The 22,967-nt window shown below is 32.7% G+C and overlaps 1 long non-coding RNA gene across 1 annotated transcript in view; it reads right to left on the reverse strand.

Moving 5' to 3' along the window:
• The window catches only part of LOC127554643 (uncharacterized), a 51,920-nt gene that overhangs the window by 12,851 nt on the left and 16,102 nt on the right, over positions 1-22,967 (reverse strand). Inside the window, exon 2 of the long non-coding RNA XR_007952023.1 lies at positions 5,195-5,253. This is a non-coding gene — a long non-coding RNA (uncharacterized LOC127554643). The remainder of the gene's footprint in view (positions 1-5,194; positions 5,254-22,967) is intronic.

Raw genomic sequence — 22,967 nt, forward strand, 5'->3', positions numbered from 1 at the left:
AAGAAAGGAGAAAAAAATTGGAACACAAGGTTTTACAAAGGCAAATGTTGAAAACTATCTATACATATAATTTGAAAATAAAAAGCTTTAAAAATAAAATAAGATAAAATAAAATATGCCTCATTATGCCCAAGCCTCAACTATAAAATGAGGTTAATAATAGTTCCTGCCTCTCAGATCAATTTGAATCAAGTGCTTGGCACAGCTTGGTATATAGTTGACTCTCTCTCTCTCTCTCTCTCTCTCTCTCTCTCTCTCTCTCTCTCTCTCTCTCTCTCTCTCTCTCTCTCTCTCTCTCTCTATATATATATATACCCCTTCTTCTCCTGAAACCCTTATTCCTCAATTGTTAGCTGATCTGAGATTGTAACTTCCTCCTGGAGGTCTAATCAAAGCTTTTCTTATTTTCTTTAATTGCTATTCCCAACCATTTCTCCCTATCCTCCATCCAAAAAAAATTATCTTGAATCTATTTTTTTAAACTCTCATATGTCCAAATTGTCTCTCTGAATGGAATGTAAATGAGAGAAGAGATTGAATCACTTTTGCTTTATCCTGAGTACCTTAAACAGTGCCCAAAAGTTCTTACTAAGTACTGATTATTTGACTGGTTGATGGATTGACGTAATAGGAAAAGGCAGGCAACCAGGGCAAATGAGACCTGACAATAGGACATCTTCAAAAGCATGCTTTATGAAGGAAGACACTTACACAGAACAGGGAAATAAAAGTGGCTTTAATTCATACAAGCAAATCACAGGTAGAAAAAAGATCTCAATTCCTGAAATTTGAAGAACAGAATAATGTTGGGAGGCTTTTCAAATTAATAAAGTGCTGCTGCTTTGCCTAATCCACTTTACTCTACTCTTTCATTCTATCTCTTGGTGCAAATTCAGATACACTTATTACCCTTTCATTCCTATTACATCAAGTGATCAACAACCATGGTTTTCATATTTTTAAAATAAAATTATCACTTTCATTAAACTACATGTTTTTCAACATCTCTCATTACAACTCTTTCTTTCATTCTTTTTTTTTGGGAGGGGGTTTCATAACATTTATTAAAATAATGCTATGAGTAAAAAGAAATAGCAAAGAACCAAAGAATTAAAATGCAAGGTAAGTAAACGTCCAACTAAAACACAAATGTGTCTAAGGTATTCATTCAGTAGCTAACTAAAAGCCCAAGAAAGACAACACTCACAATATAATAAATCACTGCAAAACAATTAACAATTTTCAGTTATCAAAATTGTGGTTTAATGTAACATTTTCAGTGAAGAAAATGAAACAAAATGAAAAATGCAAAACTCAAAGTGTGTATACATTTAGTTAATTTATAACATATTTGGCATATTAAGATATCTACACAGTAAGATATTGGGTGTATTTTATATGTCAATCAGTCAACAAACATTTCTTAAATGTCTACTATGTATAAGACAATGTTGCTAAATTTTTGTTATCCAAAGGTAAAAGATGCCTCATGGCCTCAAGCATCTCACAGTATTATGTAGACAATGACATGCAAAAAAACTACATACAAATAAAATAGATATAGGATGAATTAGAGATAATTAATAGTTGTATTGTGTTTCATTTTTTTCAGAAGCATAATGCTTGAGATTCCATCAGAGAGTTTCTCCAATAAGACTGATCACAACCATCCATGTCCACTCATTTTTTTTGATTCTAAAAACTTTAAAAGTTGTTCTGCCTTAACTCTACAGTTGAAACTAAACAGAGTACCAAAACCTTCACCTCTGTTTTTTTACCTAGCTTGACAATTACTGATTCCTAAGAATATTTAAATAAATAAAGTAATAACAGAGGGACCATTAAAAGATTTCATCAAAAGATATCACCAAGTTACATATATAACAAGGAAGCAAGAATGGTTCAAACTATGAAAATAATTAATATAATTATTTACCTTTAAAATAAACATTTAAACCATATCTTAGTGGATGCAGAAAAAGCATCTGACAAAGTCAAATGTTTGTTTATGCTTAAAACCTTATGTAGTATTTTTCTAAACCTAAAATTAAGCATTATAAACAATATACAGAACCAAAATAATGAAATACACTCTTCCTGTTACTATTTGATCTAGTTCTAGAAATGTTAGCAATAGCAAAGACAAGAGAAATTAGTTAAAGAATAGATATAGGCAAAGAGGAAATTAAAATAAAAACTATCCTCATTTACTGAAGACAATAGTTTTCTTAATAAAACTCTAGGGAATCAGTAAAAATATGAATTAAGATAATTTGTAATTTCATCAAATTTGCAGGTTACAAAATAAACAAAAATCAATAGAACTTCTATTTTAATCTATTCTTAAGCAATTGAAGCATAATATAAAAGGAAATATCACTTAAAAGAATGAAAAAAATATGTTAAATTCCTGGAGATCAATTTTCCAAAGCATATAAAATTCTTGTGTATATTCAATTACAAAATGCAATTTAATGAAATAACTTAAATAGCTAGAGGAATATTTAGTGTTCATATCTGGATTTTGCCAATATGATAAAAATGACAATATTATCAAAGTTTATTTGCAGTCTTATTGCTATACCATATAAAACAACAAAATAGATACTTTACAGAAATTTATAAGGTAATAAAATTTATTTGGGGAAACAAAACTATCTAGAATCAAAGGAAGCAATGTAAAAAGGTAGGAATTAAGGATGAATAGTAGTTCCATAATTTTAGTAATGTTACAAAGCAAAAGTCAACAAAACCATCTGATCTTAGATTTTTTTTTTAAAAAAAAGGAGAATCAATTTAGAAATCAAAACTTTTAAAAAAAACTTTTAAAATTGTTTTAATATTTAGAGAAAATAAAATATTATATATTTTAAGAAATATCTAGCAAGGGGAGAAGGGAAAATCAAAAACAAAAGAAATCAATTCAATGTTCAATAAACCAGAAGTCATTGAAATTACTTAGAAAAGAAATCCCTATTTGATGAAAACTGCGGGAGAAAATGGAAACCAGTCTGACAGAAGTTAGATTTACTCAAATATCTTATAACATATTCTATAATAAATTCAATAGGGATGTATAACAATAATAAAATTCATACAGTAAAAACAATTAGAAGAAAAGCAACTCATATACATTTCACAAATGTGAGTTGGAGATACAATCTTAATCAAATAGAGGCAATTGGAAAAGATAAAACAGATATTCTTGATATTTAAATAAGATAAATATCTATATCAAATTTCTCAGATGGCAGCATTCCATGGGATGTTAGGAGAAAGTGAACATGGACTCCAAAAATTTGAGTAGATCCTGTATAGTGAATTTAAACAGGATCGTGGGCATGTCACAGACAATGGAATTTAATTCACATCACCATAGGAAATTTCTAATTCATTCAAATCATAGAAACAGTTCATTATTTGAACATTTATCTTACACTTACTTCTCAAAATATCTTTTATCTCATTACCTACGGAATTCCCTTCAAGACAAGACACCAAAACTAATCACATTGATCCTTGTCACTTCTACAATCTTATCTATAGCCTATAAATCCTCTTCATGGGTACCAGCCAATATATCTAACACCTGCAGATCTTCAGAGAGACAGAAACAGAGAAAGAGTATTAAAGAGTTAAATAGAGATAGGGAAAAATAAGTAAGGGAAGAAGCACTTAATATGTAAGTTGAACACTGTTCTAAGGGGTATAATGTAAGAAAAAATATAAGTCAAATTGACCTAGAAGCATGATTGGCCACACCTCTGTTTAGTCAATAAATTCTAATTACCTGTCATCTCAAGAATCAAACAGAAAATCCTGTTTGAATTTTAAAACCCTTCAAAATCTGGCTCCTCCTATTTTTTTTCAGTCTTTCACTTTACTTCTATCCATATATTCTACAATCTAGTGGCAATAGTTTCTATGCTGTTCATCATAAAAGCAATCCATCTTCTGAGTCCAGATATTTTCATTGTCATAATTGGAATTCTCTTTCCTCAAGTCCTGGCTCTTTTGGCTTTCTTCACTTCTTAAATAAAATCCCACATTTAGCAAGAAGTCCTTTCAAACTTAGTACTTTCCCCTGAAATTATCTCCAATTTATAATACATATCTTGTTTGTAAATAGTTGTTTGCATATTATCTCCCCTATGAATTCCTTGAGGACAGTGATCCATCATTTTAGCTTTTTTGTTTGTTTGTTTGTTTTTGTTATTCTCAATGCTTAGGATAGTTACTAGCATATAGTATTTGCTTAATAAATACTTATAAACATAACAGTCCCCTTCTCTCAAGAAGTTCACACTTTAAATGGTAGAGATAATGCATACATGATATTTGAGCTATATGTCAAATGGAAAGGCCCCATGGTGTTTAGGAGGCAGCAACAGAGCATATGGTAATGTATTTTTTTAAGTATCATTTCCTTTAACAAAATGCTGTATTTCCACTATTGAACCATTTGATAATTCCAGGTCACTTTGGAGATGAAAACCAAAGATCCCTTGTTATTATATGGACATCAATTATATTTTTTTCCTCCCTATGTGACTTTCCTGCCTCATTTTCTATTTATTCTTCTAACTATTATATTATCTCTCCTAGTTATAATTATATTTTAGTCATACTACACACATGCCTTATCTTTTAGATTATTCATGATTTTAGCTTTTTACATGCTATGTATGGTATTCTATGACTTGTAGGCATATAATATTACCATAAGAATTCAAATAGTTTTTTGAAAATGATAACTATTTCATGGACAAGTTTGGGTTCATTAAAAGCACTGAAAAATCTCCTATACTTTTTAATTCACTTTTTCCTGATTAAGGATAAGCTGCTTCTTGCCCTGAGAGCATCTCTGAGGACACAGAATTGTGAAACAGAGACCTCTATCTTTTTGTCCATGTCTAGGAATTTATTAGTACTTCGCCACTGATACTTAATAGATCACAAAAAAATATAAAATGAAGCATAACTGAAATAACCTCACTATCATTAAGACTGATGGGAAAAAAAAACAGATATAAATATTGACATTGTTATTGTTTACTCTGTTGTGTTGTAAACTATTGGCTTAGAAAATATTCAGTATAAAAACTAATATGGTAATACTGGAATGCAAGTTACATGAAAAAATGTTAAAATAATCTTAATGTCAAAGACAAACAAGAAGTTGAAGTTGACTTACTATGGGACTTCAGTACATATGAAGGCTCAGTAATATTGCTTCTTCCAAAAGATGTACATCTAAGAAATATAATATAATATCAGGAATAACAATGATTCTTTGAATTATCAGAAAACAATTACATTTTATCATATGTGAGCATATACATTCCACATTTTATTCGAAGAAATAACTTTCTCAAAGTTTCTTAAACTCAATGAGTTTTTAACCAGATTGAGATATAGCTAGAATTTACATGAAATTATTTTATAAGCATATTCTATTTTATCCTGAGATTCTTTTTTATCTAAACATAATATTCCATACAAGAAATCTATCAAATAAATTATATAAAATTTCTCATCCACAGAACTAGGAACAACACCTGTTTGCAAAATAAATGTTTCATATTCTCTTGCAATACCAAAGATGATTTGTAGTCCTATCATACAAATCTACTCATTCAATATTCATTCATTCAACAAACATCTGCTGAGCATCTTCTATGTGAAGGTCTTGTTTTTGCTATGATAGTTTATACAATGATAAATAAGACACTATCCCTGTCTTTAAAGAGTTTATATTCTAATAGGAGGGATGACAAGCACACAAATAACTTTAATATAAAACAGAATGAGCAATCCTAAATTCTGTCCTTTTAGATATTCTTATGAAATATTAAGCTACATATCTTCACTTATGCCATAAAAAGCCATGGTTGCAAATGCAAAATGATTCTATTAGTTGTACTGTCGCTCAAACTTGATTTACATGATTTGCTCAGGTTTCTACAGGTGTTTCTGTAGTACTTTTACAGGATACCTTAGGGTCACTCTAGAGGCTATTCAACACAGATACTTTTTCATTTTACAATTAGTTAAATGCCACAGGAAACAAATACAAAACAAAAACAAAAATTCAATTTATTTGTAAGTAAAGAGACAAGTTTGATATTACATAAGCAGTTTAGTAGAGAATTCCACAGGCAGAGAGCATAGTCAGGATGCCCTAGCACCAAATGGCTAAAGATTAGATCAAGGGCAGATTAAATTTCTTGCTGAGTCATATCTCAGTATACAACAAACCATATTGCATTTTTATTCAAAAAGCATTTTTTAAGGCAATGTTACTATACAGAATATAATTGTCCATCATAGTTTGGGAGTACTTAACAGGTCATTTGACCCTTTTCTGAAATGACCTGGAAAAATTCTTATAATACACCTTCAAATGTTTTCTTTATGCTTGTTTTTCAAATTAAATTTACTATTCAAATGTTCACCAAAACTAATTTCAGTGATAATAGCTTCTTACTGAAAGAATGAAAGAAAATAGTTTTTTAGAATGATTATAAGATCCTAAATAGACATTCTTAGGGATATTAGGCTTCCATCAAGGCCAGTGGAAGCAAATTTCAAAACCGTTCCTCACTGACTGGGGCTAAGGATAGGAAAGAAGAAGAAGGGACCAGCAAGGTAATATTCCTAGTGTGAGGAAGTTAATTGTTGCCTCTAAGACAATGCTGATATGGATATTTTGAACTCTAGTCTTGAATTGAGGCATAACTTGGTAATAAACCAATTCTAATGAAGAAGCCTTGAAATAAAATTCAAGTTTCACTGTACCTGATCCTTTAGAAAGTAGCATGAGTAAAATGGTTGTGGGAAGGAGGTGAAGGTTAATCCTGACATGTAAATTAATTTTCCATATGCTAGGTGAAATGCTATATCTAGTTTGTATCTCCACATTTTGTGAAGAAAAAAAAAAGATGAAATTTTTAAGCACAGCAGCCAACATGACTAGAAAATATGTCCAATGGAGTATACATAATTGAATGCAGAGTATATAATTTGAATCTATATTGCATATAGTTTAAATTCTAGCTGTAATACATATTAGCTGTATAACAAGAGATGTCATATTATCATTTTGAACTTCAGCTTCATCATCTGTAAAATGGAATAATAATCTATTACCTCATAGGATTATTATAAGGGGGAAGGGAACAAGCATATATTAAATGTTTACTATATGCCAGGCACTGAACTAAGAGTTATACAAACATTTCATTTGATCCTCACAATAATCCTATATGGTAGGTACTATCATTATCCCTGTTTTATACTTAAAGAAACTGACGTAAAGAAAAGTAAAGTGTCTCACCCCCCAAACCATTTAATTGATAAATTTTTCTGGAGTCAAATTTAAACTCAGGTTTTCCTATAAAGGCCCAGGATTCCAATCACTTGTACCATCTTTGTAAATTTTAAACTATTAAATAAATGTGAATTATTAATAATTTCATTAATAATGAGAGATTTAAAAATTATAGATTAATCTGTCCTGGAAAGGACAAGGGTGAATTAAGGGTTAGCAGAATAACTATCTACAAAGAAATGCTAGTATATTATCTAAAATAAAGTATTGACCATTCTCCTTTTTCCTGGAGATCACAGAAGAAAGGAATGAATTAAAATTACTTCAGAAATTTTTTTAAAAGATTAGAATAAAAAAATTTATTGAATAGTAAAAGATAACAGGCACTCAAACATTTTACTGAATGTTTTTGGAATCCTTTTCTTAAAAATATTAGTTTAAAAAAACCAAAATTATGCCTAGGAATAAATATTAATTTGTTTGAAAATGATAATATGAATTACAAAAATACTAAGTGGATTCTAACCCTTCCTGCAAGAGGGGGCTTAAAGAAGCCAAAATTAAGCAGATATTTCATTTCTGGAGAAGAGAATTAAATTCCCTTCCCATTTGAAAAGATCTGTTTTCTTTGAGCTCTCCCAAAATTCTTCCTTTCTTATCATTTTGTCCTCAGTCTATTTATTATTTTCTCCTATTTCTTTTGCTGATTAGTATAATGAAATATTTTGGGGTCAGAGAATTAAGCCTACATTAAATGTGTTTTATTTACATGCAGATTTAGTTTTCATAACATTTTAGAATGTACAGTTATTTCTATGATACTTTTATGAGATCTGAAATAAAAGTATAATCTATAAAAGAAACTTGTCTAATCAAAAATTTTTTAATAGCTACATTAATTAACATTAGTGTAAAATAAGCCATCAAGAATAAGGATGGTTCTATTTCCATAGATAAGCTATTAAAAAGTACAATAAAAGTTCTATTAATAAGCATTTACAAATTGGTTACTATGTGCCATGCATTGTGCACAGAGGAATTCCAAGAAAGGTAAAAATGATTCTTACCCTCAAGAAGCTTACAATCTAATGATCATTTGCTCCTTAAGAATATTTGGGTTTTTTTAATTGATTATAATAGATGCTTATATTTATATATGTAATGTATAAATGATGTATAATATATTTTATATTTAAATTATATGTGTAAATTTAAATTTAAATATTACACATTTAAATTAAATTTAAATTGTATGTTTAAATTATATTACATAATTATATTTTTATAATTGTATTTTTACATTAGATTGTTATATATAAATGTTTTATAAATATATTAAATTCATCAGAAAAAAACAGAAAAATCTTAGTCATGCATCATTCCAACCATACAAAAATGTTTTAGTAATGCATACCGATGCATCAAACAATTATGCTCTTGAGTAATATGAAAAGATGTTGCTCATCTTGCATAAAGAAGGTTTTGAGGATTTTTTCTCTCATAATGGTGATTGGTTACCACTCACTTTTATAAAGTACAGTATAACAAGTCTTTTTCTCACATCAACTCAGTGGGGCTGATAGTATTATCATCTCCATTTTATAGATGGGAAAACTGAGACTCAGAGATGAGGAATCTTGACCAAGATCACAATCAGAGCCAGCACTACAGTCTTGCCCTTTCAAGCATTCTACTCTACTTCTACTCATATCTTCTTATTCAAATATGGTTGAGATAAATAGAAAAAATAATCAAATACTTGTCCATTATATCACAGTTCATAGGATGATAGAATTTTTAGAGTTATAAGGGGCCTTAGATAGATGTAATCTAATTCCTTCTTTTTTAGAGTTGTTAAAATTGAGGCTTAGGAAGTTATTTGTCCAAAGATAAAGAGGTGTAAGATGTTAGAGGTATATTTGATTAGAAGGACTATATTTCCAAGTTTGCCTAGGCCTTGAATATAACCTATCTTTGGAGAAGGTGCCAAGGCTTCTGTTTCCTGAAAAATGGGCACAGGAAAATTGGATTATGAGGATCACATATAAAGAAGAAGAAAACAACCACAATTCAGCTTGTGATCTTAAAGACAAGGATATAGACTAGAACAGCATTGAATGACAAGTACTAATTAAAATGCACAAATAGTATTAAGATTAGGCAAACCAAGAAGTACATGGAGACATTGAATAGGAAAATGAATAGCAGAGACTTGTGAGAACAGCTTCCAAGTTACAATAAGCATGTCAATACTTATGACCTGAACTTCTCCCTACATGAAAGCATAAATCTCAAATGAAATTTTTTCCGAAATACTCTGGGAAGATAAAAAGAAGAGTATATTCAGTCAGAAATGTATATTATGCTATTTCCCCATTATTTTGCTATGTCTTTCTGTCCAAATTAAATGTTTTCCTATTTCAAATTTCTTTTATCTATGTCCTACTTCATTGTTTTATGCCTGTAAAACCAGTGCCATGCCAGGAAACTAAATCACTTCCATGTGAATCGTCTTAGGAAGAATCTGAAGATCACCTGGCAGGATAAGGTACCAGACGCTGAGGTCTCTTCTCAAACTCAACTGCCAAACTCTCCAACTCTGCGGCAGAGAGTACAACCCCATTGGGCTAGCCACATTGTTTTAATGCCAAATGTATGTTTGCCAAAAAAAATATAAATATATATTTTATGGAGAATTCACACAGGGCAAGTGCTCCCAAGTTGGTCAGAAAAAGCAATGCAAGGACACTCTCAAGGTATCTCTTAAGAATTTTAGAATCAATTGTATGACATGGGAGACACTGGCATAGCAGTGCTCAGAAAGGCGTGACCTCATCAGAGAAGATGTGCTTTATGAACAAAGCAGTTTTGGGTTAGTCCAAAAGAAATGCAAGAAGCACAAACTTAGAGGAAAATATTCATATGAACTATTTGTGTCCAGCCCATGGCTGAGCACTCTGAGCTTGTGTTGATCTGATCAGCCACCTTTGGACATTTTGTAACTGAAACTCTAATATAGTGATGTCATTTTGTTCCTCTTCAAGGATGAAGGACAACAATCAATTAGTAAGATAGGTAACTGCATATATAAATTTAAATTATTTTAGAAATTCCAATGTTCAAACTGGGTGGGGAGAATGAGCCAGATAAGGCAAATTATTTTGTAAAATTGACTAAGTATCCATTTTGTGTCCCAAACATTAGCAAAGTCTCCTGCTAAAGTATAGCTAAAGTAAAAGCATTTCTACAAAAAGTTTTACAGAATAATTTCTACTAGAGAACGCTTCCCAGATTTTGAAACCCAGTAGTCTAATGTCTTTAACTTCCACAGCTTTCCTACATATTAAAAAATATTCCTTTTGGAGATCCAGGTTAATATGGGTTCATAAATTTGTAGGAAAGTCAAAATAGCTCTCAAAAGACCAGTCCAAGCAATCTTATGTGGGAGGTCATCATGTTCACCATTTTCTCTGTTTTCCCAATTATAGAAATACAAGTACTCCTCAAATTACAGAAACCAAAAAAGTATTTCTGGTGTTTCACCTGCATTAAAGGAAAGGAAATTCATAACTTTGGAAGTGAAATTAGACATAATCAAGGACCAGTACCATCAACCTCTAAAGCCCTTGAAAGCCCCCAGAAGTGCCCTTCAGAATCTCTGCAAAAATCTCCATCTACACCCTCTTCCTCTTCTAATTGAACCTGTTTTTCTTCAAGCACCAACATTCAAGAGAAATGAAAAATGATTTCTTATTCAATTTTATTGTTTTCTGTTTCATGTAATTACTAGTATTAAAACACGCTTGTTTTCTATTATTCTTTCATTATAAATGTACAGCAATTCAGCAAATCATGACAAAAAAGGCTTTTTTTAATAGCCTGGGAATCTAATAACTATTTATAATATTGTGACCCTAGAGAAATGTATTCTGAGTTACAAACTCCCTTGCAGACAAACATTTGAAACACAACTCATTTATAAGTTAAGAATTGCCTGTATTCTGAGTATGGAAATTATTGGGGATTTGATTCAATTAAGCACCCAAAAGTCCATGACCCAGCCATGGAAATACATACAAGCCATTTGTTGCCTTATATAGTTTTATTGCTAGCCCACCCTAAAGAATGAATGAAATGCAACACTGAATGGCTGAATTAAAAAAAAAAAACATTTATTTAGTACTTCTCTACCTCAGTTTCTTCAACTGTAAAACAGGGAAAATCATAGCACCTACCATACAGAGTTGTTGTGAAGATCAAATGAGATGATTGTAAAATGCTTAGTTTAGTGCTTAGCATATAGTAAACATTTAACATATATGCTCATTCCTTTCCTCTTTATAATAATTACACCAGGGATTGTCAAGCACCGGGGATATACAGAGAAAAGTCTTTGCCTTTAAGGAACTTATATAGCAAGGGACTAACAAGTATAAAGAAGTATTATTGACTGGGAAAATCACAAAAATGGTGAATGAAGGGATGTCACTGTAGATTGACATGTCTTCTCTGGGAATGATAGGGTCAGTTTGATTTTTGTTTCCCTAGCTAGTGGTGAATGAGGAAGTGAGAGGAATAGAGGAGTCTGGAACAAAACCTGGATAGCAGCAGTATAGTAAGGCTAAATTGTGGGTTGTCATAAGGTGGGTCCTATAAATCAGTCAATTCAAAAACATTTATTAAATGCCTACTATGTGCCAGGAACCGTGTTCAACACTGGGGATACAAAATAAGTCAAAAGAGGAGTTTTTGCCCTCAAAGAACTTGTGCTCTTATAGAGGAGCTTAAAATATCACTGAGAAAACTGAGGCTCATTGAGAATAAACAGCTTGTCTATGGTCACACTAATAGTAACAGAAGTAAGATTCAATCCCAGGGCTCTTCAACTTCTAAGCCTGATGTATATTCTCTCTGCTATCCTATCTGTTCTATCACTCATTATAACTTGTTATTCAATAAGAGAAAAAGTTGAACAATGGCCATTTGTTAAAAGCCAGTAGAAGGTATTCTTGGGAAGAACTGGAAACAGAAAAGTTTAAGAACACAGAAAACAATGAGATAGAGTCAACAGCGTCTGAAGCTTGATTAAAAAGCAGACCAAGGTTCACATTCTTCCTCTGATTATAGCTGTGTACCATTTTCCCACCAAAATTATTTATCCTCTCTGAGCCACAATTTTTATCTCTGTATAATGGGAATAATCATAAAAACCAATAAGATCTAATTCCCAAGGTATAGTCTGAAATGGTATATTATATATAATAGTGCCTTCTTGTCTAGTGCTTATGTCTAAGCTTTTCATGGTTAGAAATTATTTTTGCTTTGCATTTGGATCCCCAACCTAACTCAGTGCCTTGTATATAGCAGGTACTTGAGAATTATTTGTTGTATTAGAGTGAACTGAATTTAGTAACAGCTAAGGAAAATGCGTCTTAATAAATAAAATCTCACTTTTTGACTTTTTAGGTTTCTGAAAGAAACCAAGAAAAGCAGTTTCTCATGGGATCCTGGTTTTTCATGTTGCCCTAGCCTGAAACCTAATCACATTAAGACTTTAAAAAGCTAAAAATTCTCTTCAGAATTGCTATTAGTTCAGGCATTTCAGGTTGGCCGTCTGATTAAGTGATGATGACAATACCCTTTTGAAACATTTTGGTTTAAAAATAAATATCTCCAGGAAAAAAATATATGCTAGGAACCATTATTATTTATAACTTGAGCATCATGCTGGAAAATGTCACATGCATTTTGCCTGAATTATCATTCCTATGTGAGAATGCCTGTCATGCTAGTTATGTTAGGATTATGGTCTCTGTAAATTCCCTCCCTCAGTGAGGAAGAAAAGGTGATCTCCCCATCTCCACTCTACCCCACCCCAAGAAGCAGCAAATTTAGATTGTTCCTTGTTTTATCCTGAAGGAAAAGACATCCTCCCTCCCTGTGACTCTTATGATTCTCTTGCTGGCCCCAAAGGTCAATAAATACATTCATGCAGAAAGGTAGATATGACTACAGGGAGCTACCTCTTCTTTAACATAATAAGGGTTTGCATATTTTGGTCAGGAGAAATTTGTACAAGGACATATGCTTCGACAGGTAATAGTAAGCAAATTCCTTAGGTTCAAAGGGGAATCCAATGAAAATAGTGTTTAAGGGAATAACATTGGCCACAAAGCCCTACCTAGGAGAGATGTTTGTGTTCAGTGACAAGTCGGTGCAATTGTCTGTAGAGCTCACATGCACTCCAGAAATGCTGCCCTTGGAAGATTATTTTGCTTTGTTTTTGGCAATAATTTTCTTAAGGGTAAGATGGGCTTATGTGTATCTCTGGTATGAGGGCAGATAAATGAGGGAAAGATGAATTAGCAATTTCTAGTATTGCCAAATAAATTGAATCAATAAAAAACTTGATTTGTCACATTAAAATTTAACAGTAGTTAAGATGATTCTAGAAGGCAAGAAGGCCAGGTTCAAACATTGTCCAGGGATGGTAATATTCTTACTTTAAAACTATAAAAACAGAAATAAATAGGATACATTTAATTTTTAATGAGCAACCCATTATATCAAAGTAAACAATCCTTTAAAAATTTTTTTCCAAGTTCCATTAAGCAAAGGAAGTCAGCCTTGACTCATTTTTTTAAAAATAGACTTGGAGCCAAAAGATCTTTATTCAAATTTAGCTCTGGCAATTATCAACTATGAAACTACATCCAAATATTTTCCTTTACAAGACTGCTATGAGGAAATTTTTTTTAAAAATACAAATATAAACTATTATTTTTTAAAATGTAAACTCCTTGAGGTCAGAATCTATTTCCATTTATGTCTTTGCATCATACCTCCTACTCCAGGGAAGATAATTAATGCTTATTAAATTTAATTATTATTCTTTCTCTCCCCAGTAGTTCTTAATACAATTCTTTGTGATCCATGACTGTCTGATAAATAAATCACAAACTATCAGTATTGGAAGGAAAATCTGTGGCCATAAACGCCAAACCATAGCTGAACCAAGATTCCCTCTATAATATACCAGAAAACTTTTAGTATACAGGTGAACTCACTATCTTTCCCAGAGAACCTGTACAACTTACCACTAAGGAAGGTTTTTATTGTTTGTTTATGTTTCTATTTGCTGTTCTGTCATATCTGATTTTATTACCTTGCAGTAGATTTTCTTGGCAAAGATACTGGAGTGGTTTGCCATTTCCTTGCCCTATGAATTAAGGCAACAGAAGTTAAGTAACTTGCTCAGAATCACACAGCTAGTAGGGCCAGATTTGAATCCAGATATTCTACCTTCAGAATCAGTGTTCAATCCACTGAGCTTCCCAGCTGCCCAAGCCGAAATTTGTCTCTTGGCAATTTAGTCACCACCCCTACTTGTGTCTTTAAGGGAAAAGCAAAGAAAATTGAATTTTTTTTTTATCAGGAGAGACTTTGAAATATTTATAGAATACTATCATGTCCCTTCCATCCCATCCTACCAACTCTCTTCTCCAAGTTGAATATCCTCAATTCATTGGACATATCTTTATATGGAATGATTTTGAGGACCTTTATTATCCCAACTGCACTCTTGAAGACACTATCCAATTTATTAATGCCTTTGCTAAAATGAAACATTAATAACTAATGTCATAGCCTAGGTCACTAGATCTTTGAATTACATCTGAAAGAAATATTCAAAATTCTTGAATCCATTCTCCCACATTACATATGAGCAAACAGACTCAAAGAAGTGAATGACTCATCCAGAATCACACAGCCATTATACATCTAAGGTAGAATTTAAATCTAGGTCTTCCTAACTTGGAGTCCAGAATTCAACCCACAATACCATATCGGTGTATGGGAACTATGTGGATTGCTGAAACCATGCACTGACATTGAGATTTTCACCAAAAAAAAAAAAAAAAAAGTTACCATTTACCAGAATGTGGTTATAAAAATGAGTAAAACTCCTTTTATGAAGGAGGGAGAATAAAGAAGGGAGGGAGGGAAGAAGGGAGAGAACTTTGTTGTAAAGGAAATTTGCTTCAAAAATATTTGCCCAGCATAGATGATAATTCAATGAATCTGTATTATAATTTATCAATCAATCAATATTCATTTACTGAGGACCTATTATATGTCAGGTATTGCATTAGTCATTGAACAAATGTTCCTTCTATTAATGTTGATCAACCTTCTATCCCCCAACAATAGTTATGCTTGCTGGTGCTTAGCATTGTGACTAGTACATAGTAAGCACTTAATAAATCTTTATTGGCTATGTGAGATAAGGAAGGAAGGAAGGAAGGAAGGAAGGAAGGAAGGAAGGAAGGAAGGAAGGAAGGAAGGAAGGAAGGAAGGAAGGAAGGAAGGAAGGAAGGAAGGAAGGAGAGAGAAAAGAGAGAAGAAAAGAAGGAAGAAGAGAAAAAGAAAAAGAAAGGAAGAAAGATTTTGTTTTCTGTTGAGGAGTTAAGTTTACTTAATATCCAGTCGATGGAAACAAATATACATATATAATCTTATCCAACCCAAGGAGCATTTATTAAGCACCTCCCATGAGTGTAAGATGCTATAATAATAGTTAAGGATATAAGGACTAGAGTGAAAAACAATCTGTTTCTTGAAATAGTTTACATTCTACTGAGGGTAGCATGGTAAATATAATCCATAAACAGATAAGAACATCCTTGATAACTGGAAGATCAGGGAAGGCACTAATAACAAAGAAAAGCTTCCTGTAGATAACATAAGCATTGCCTTGAAGGAAGATTGGAATTTTGAGGAAGCGAGAGAAGTGAATACATTCTAGGCATAAAGCCAGGAGTTGAAGTGTTGCATTTTGGGAAGTATTTTGGCTGCAACATAAAGGGGAGTAACGTTTAATAAGATTGAAAATGTTGGATAGAGATTGTAGAGGGCTTTACAAGCTAACCTAAGGAGTTTGTATTTTATCACAGAGACAAGAGTGAATGAACTGCTGTAGGTTTTTGAGAGGGAATGACATATTTGAATCTGTGGCTTAAGAATATTATTTTGTTGGAACACCAAAATATTGTAGGTGGAGTTGTGAACTGATCCAACAATTTGGAACTATTCCCAAAGGGCTATAAAACTGTACATATCCTTTGATTCAATAATATCATTACTAGGTCTGTATCCCAAAGAGATCATAAAAAGGGGGAAAGAACTTAGATGTACAAAAATATTTATATCAATTCTTTTTGTAGTAGCAATGAATTATAAATCGAGGTAATGCCCATTAATTGGGTAATGACAGAACAAGTTGTGGTATTTGAATGTAATGAAATACTATTGTTTTATAAGAAATGATGAGCAACAGATTTCAGAAAAACCTGGAGAAACTTATATGTACTGATCCTGAATGAAGTGAGCAGAACCAGAAGAACATGGTACACGATAACAGCAACATTGAGCAATGATCAAATATGATAGACTTAACCCTTCTCAGCAATAAATGGTCCAAGAAAATTTCAAGACTCATGAAAGAAAATGCTATCCACATCCAGAGAAAGAACTATCAAGTCTGAGTGCAGTTTGAAGTGCACTGTTTTCACTTTTTTTTTTGTAATTTTGTTGTTGTTGTTTTTTCTCATGACTTTCCCTTCTGTTCTGATTCTGCTTCCACAGTATGACTAATGTGGAAATACGGTTAACATAACTGCACACATATAACCTGCATCATATTGTTTGCTATCTTGGGTGGGGAGGGAAGGAAAAGAGATAGAAAAATTTGGAATTTAAAATCTTACAAGGATGAATGTTGGAAACTATCATTAAATGTAATAGGAAAAATAATATTAACTCCAGAAAAAAAGAACATAAAAATAATGTTCTTCTATGTAATGGATATTTTGGGAAGGAGAGAGTCCAGAAGCCTGGCATTTGTTGCAACTGTCCAGATGAGAGGTGATGAGAATTTGAGCTGATGTGGCGAAAAAAATATCTGATAACAATAATAACAATAAAGACAATCATTCACAATGTTCAAAACCTGCTTTATTAAATTGCAGTCTTCTGCTTTAAACACATACTATGATATAACCTGAGTGTCATTAAAACTTTTCTACGAAAAGAAGGAATAGGAGCTAGTGAATGCATCTTAAAAGGAAAAGTGTATATCTTCATAGGTACACCTATGATACCAGTATCATAAACAAGAACCATTACAGTAATATCTAGTGACTTTCCACAGCTTGTATATTCATTTTAGTTTAATCTTTCTTTTCCTTTAGTTTTTACTTTTTAGGTTTTCTCCCACCCTCTGAAACCAGTTTTAGCAGAGTCAAGTTGGGGTGGTGGTCCTGATTAATCCAATTTTTAAACTAGTTATCAAGGGCCAGGATGTAATCAGAGCACAGGACTCTAAGACAGCTTTCCCCTGTTTATTTGTAAGACGTTAGGCTTTTTGTTTCATTTTGTTTTGCTTTTGGAAGTGAAGCTGGGTCTTGTTTTAAATTCACACTTCAAGTTCTCTAAAGTGTCCATTAAATACATTCTCCACAAACCTGTTAAGGAGGAAGGAAAGGGGTTAAAGAAGCAACTTAAATACTGTCCCTGGACAGCAATGGCTGATTTGGATTTAGAGTTTTTTCATTAGCACAGCTTTTAATCTTTTCTATCTTCCCAAGTAGGAGCACTAACCACTCTGTACTAATTGTGTCTACCTTTGTGGCATATAGGATAAATCCCTTCACTCCCTTTTCTGTTTTATGCTTTTGCTCTTGGTAGAGAACAATTTCTGTGTCCTGCAGAAAACCTCTTTCACCTGCTAGAGCGAAGTCAACATCTCGTATACTGTTTTGCCAAAAGAGGGCAATGTTGCAATTCAAAATCCTAACATCAGGAAGCTGGATACCTGGTCTTTCGGTCTACTATGGTAAATAATAGCTGCTGTCTCTTTCCTTGGCTGTATACAAGTTTTCACATGTCTAGCCACTCTGTAGTTAATCAGGACTTTGTAACTATCTGTCCTACCTATTAACTGCACCAACTTCTAAATTGTTTAAAGGTTAACACATTTCACTCCATGCATGACCAGCATCACACAACTCAAGAAGGTGCCATGTCTTCCATTTGAACATTTTCTTTCTGCCAATAATGAGCAAAGCTAGAAACAAACTACATTTGGAAAATGTGAAAAGAGGAATTTTTTTAAAATCTCCCTATTCACAAATATTTTATCCATGAGCTATATAGCCCTATGATCTTCAACTGAGCCCTAGCCTTAGAAACCCATTCAGGGTCTGAACTGAAATCTGAGGTAGCAGAAATGACTGTTGGAGAGAAGAGGAAAATTACTAAGAGCTTTTTTTTTTTTTTTAGTTGAAACATGTCTCATTTAATAACAGGGACATCTACAATATCTAAAAGTCATTGTCATTCAGTATATGTTGATTTTACATATTTGAATGTTCCAGATTATTGTGCCTACTTTGTCTTTTAGGCAATTCTATAATACCTTTGTTTCTTTAATTGAAGCTTAATCATCAGGCACTTCTTCCACAAATAAGATTTATAGCTTTCCTGAGGTATCTTAAACTTTGATAACTTAACTCTATCAGCTTGTCATTCTTTCATTTCTGAAACATTGAATCAAGGAAGCATCCTTTAGCAATTTCAGAAAACACCAGACTTCCTAGGATTTCCTGGTATTCAAAAAGAAGCTAGATGAATTGTTTGCTGGGTTTTTAGTTTTACTTTCACTATATGGTTCAAATGAGAATGCTCAGCCAGAGCTATTTACAGTTGCCCAGTCTGAACATCCCAATGTCTTGAGCCCGGCCATATACAAAATCCATGTTTTATTGAATAAACCTACTAGCCACAATTTTTCTACTAAAAAGATTATGAGTTGGATTGTTTTTTATTGTTGACTTTTAGCCCTGGGGATAAATTTGAAGTTCAGTGGAGGAAATCATTATAGATTTCCTTATTTTAACAAAAACAAAAAACCTTAAGAATCAAATATAACTATACTTGTAATTTCCAGAAAATTGCAACTAATTCTTTATTTAAAACAACATTTCAAAAATGAATCACAATTGCAATATTACTTAAAAAAAAAAAAGGTGCTTTTGGAAGGAAAAAAGTTGGGACCTAACCAGGGGAAGGGAATACATTTAAAATGAGTACCTTGGTTATTTTCAGTCTCAGAAATTCCCCATGTTCTCATATTTAACTGGGCATGAAAGGTTTAAGCAGAGTCTACTATCACAGGGACCTCAATAAAACCCATAGAAAAGCTATGCCTGGCTCTAGGTGGTTCTAAGAAATCCTTATTTAACATTGACTTAGTTTACTGTGAGCTCTGCTTTTTCATTTCTCCGAGTTAAAGCTCTTGCACCAGCCATCTCATTTCTGCTTCCTTCTCCTACATCTGTCAGTATATGTACATGAGGAAGGCTATGTTATTAAAAGAATAATAACCATATTGCAGGTTTCTGAACCCAAGATTGTATTTTCTTTCTCAAATATTCATTAAAAAATAGAGATTGTATTTTATTGAAAGTGCTCTTTAATGAATAGTATTCCTGTTTGCGTACAAGAAGTAGCTTCCAGTGCAATTCTCTGACAGTAATTGTGGTCTGAATTGAGAATGTACAATAACTGAGTGCAGTTAATGGCTACCCTGTGGATTGAGTGCTCCACTTTTGTCATTATCAGACTACTTTTTAAAATGCAGAAATTAGTTAGGCCAGTAAAGAGTTAATTATGTTCCTGTGGCAGGAAACCCTCAAAGCATATTCACTGAGAAGAATTCTTTGTCTTTAATGCAAAGCAGAAATTTCAAAGACCCTAGCAGATGATATCATATAAATAGTAACTGAGCATCTATTTTGTGTGTGCGTGTGTGTGTTCAAGTGTATATGTTGTGAAAGCATGGGAAAACCCTCCGGTAAGTAAGATCACAATCCTAAGGAGAACTGAATTAGTCAGTGACATCTTTGTGATTCTCTAATGCTAAAGGGAAAAAAAGGAACAAGAAACATAAATTTGATTACTGGTTTTTACTTTCTTCTCTTTTCTCCTTCCCTCTTACTGCCTCCCCCTTCTCCCCAGTCCTGCCACCATCTTTCTACATGTCCAAACTTCATCCCTCTTCTTCTCTACTTCTGTTTTTTTCCTTACTCTATGTATACAGGTACACATTCACAAAGAAATAAAAAAGCCCTTAAGAGCTGATTTTTTATATAACTGTATTTGTACTCCAAATTTCATCAAAGATTTCACATACATCAGGATCTATCAAAATGGACATGACTGTGAAAGGGTTCAAATTAAAGAAAGCAGCTTTGAAAAGGGACTAGAGGGGACCCATAGACTTCTTCACAAAAGAAAGAGACAGTTGTAACTACAAAACAGGAAAATCTTTACAAAAGGAAACATTTGATTAACCGGCCCCTTGCATATAAATTATTTCCAAAAACACAATTAATTAGATCCCTTCCTCTAAATACCTGGGGATTGTGCTCATTGTAAAGCTATACACCATTACAGATCTAAAGGCTTTCCTATGGAAATAAATTACAAGTAAAAGGTGGGGCTCTATCCCCAGTCCTATTAATGTAATCACAGAAGGACTAGGCACCTTGATTGAGCCAATCAATCAAAACTGTAAACTAGATATGAATAAGTCCTTAATCAATTTGAGGGGATAATAAGGCTTTGACCATTGAATGAAGGAAAGTGATGTCACATAGAAAACATTAAAAGATTGGCTGAAAGAATTAGACATACTTCCAAATCTAAATATAAAAATAACAGTCAAGTGGTCAAACACTCTTTTGGTGGAATAACTTTGGTTTAGAGGATTCCCATTTGAAAATTAGAGCCAAGATCCTGAGAAGGAAACATTCTTGGATGGGGGAGGAGTTGGTAAGGAGTTGCTAAGTTGGTGTGCTTCTCTATACTTTCCAAGGTTCACAAATCTAAAGTGCCCTTCCAAGCAACATTAGTCCATCATATCCTTCTGAAATCATAAAAGAGCATGAAACAATTCAGTTTGAACCTTCAAAGAGCTTACAATAAAATATTTGAACTGACCAGACACACACACACACACACACACACACACACACACACACACACACATTCTCACACACACACGTGCATGCAAGACATAGTAGAAAATGAAAAAGGCCAGTGAGCAAGATTACATGCTTTAATATACTTAAGCAGGTAGAGATCACATCTGCTTGTACTATTAGGGAAAGTTTGATAGAGAAGGAGGCACCTCAAGAGAGGAGTTCAATAATAATAACAATAAGAGAAGAGAGAGAAAGACTCTTTAGACTCAAAATTTATATTGTAAATGTGTAGTCAGAGGGGGGAAGATTGATACCTTTTTAAAATGGAGTTAACTGTCTTGATTACATATTTTTGTATGGCTATACATTATGGCTAATTTCAGATGATGAATTTTTTTTCAACAACTTCAACAAAGATTTTTAATTTACCCTTTGTGTGTAAGACATTGGTCCTGGTGCTAAGAGATACAAAGCTAAATGGTATATACTTGATGATCTCAAAGGTCTTCCAATCGTGGGTGGAACAGACAGAAAGGGGGGAAAGGCTGGAAAAAGATGAACAAAGGAGAGATCTAGGCAAATTGATTTCAGACATTTGAGGAGAAAGTCACTCTCTTTTGTGGTAGTGTTTTAGGAAGACTGTGGAACAAGTAGCATTTGAGTGGATAGGAGAGAAGCACTTCAAGAAATAATAAAAAGGTGAAGCTTATTACAGGTGTGTTCAGTTGTTCAGTCATGTCCAACTCTTCATGACCTCATGGACCATATCATGTCAGTATTGTTCATAGGGTTTGGTTAGCAAAGATACTGAAGCAATTTGCCATTTCTCTCGCCATTTACAGGTGTAGTCAACAGAAATAAAACCATCACAGGTGTAATCAACATAAAGGCAAGGTTACAAGAAAATACTGAGGAACAATAGAAAATGGCAGCCTGCAACAGGATATGCAAAGAATAGCAAGAGTTTAAATTAATGTGAATGTTCCTTGAAACTATAACTTTAGTTATAATTATAACTTATAACAGAAAAGGGAACAATGAAAGGTGTGACCATGACAAGTGAATTCTTTATGAGGTGCAAATTAGTCCTTTGAAGGAATCAGAAAGGAAATAACTGATAGGATGAAGAATGATAGACCATACCTTAGAGTGAGTGACCTTTAAGTCAATTCTTTATGTTACAAGTAGAAAAGAAGAATGGAGCTAGAGAAAGGGAAGGTTATGAAGCCACTTGGACCTGGACAAAAGTCAACTGTAATAAACCAGAGAGATTTGAAAAAATGGAAGTAGAAGCAGCCACAACCACCCCATAGAAATAGATCAAGATTTTGGGAGAAGGATGTGTCAAAAATGAAGATGTGTTATGTAAGCTCCCTACTACACATCTCTTACACTAATTAAATATCTTGAAGTCATATTTTGGAGGGGTTTGAATGGAAGAATCAAGAGTTCATATTTTTATTTGGGAGGAAAATGGAATGATCATTTTTGATGATTATCACAAATAACAATTTAAGAAATTTATTGGGGTAGAATCAATGATATAGAAAGTAATATAGACTAGAACATTGATGATCAATCAGGAAGTTATT

This window comes from Antechinus flavipes, chromosome 3, assembly GCF_016432865.1.
Source record: "Antechinus flavipes isolate AdamAnt ecotype Samford, QLD, Australia chromosome 3, AdamAnt_v2, whole genome shotgun sequence".
Lineage (NCBI taxonomy): Eukaryota > Metazoa > Chordata > Mammalia > Dasyuromorphia > Dasyuridae > Antechinus > Antechinus flavipes.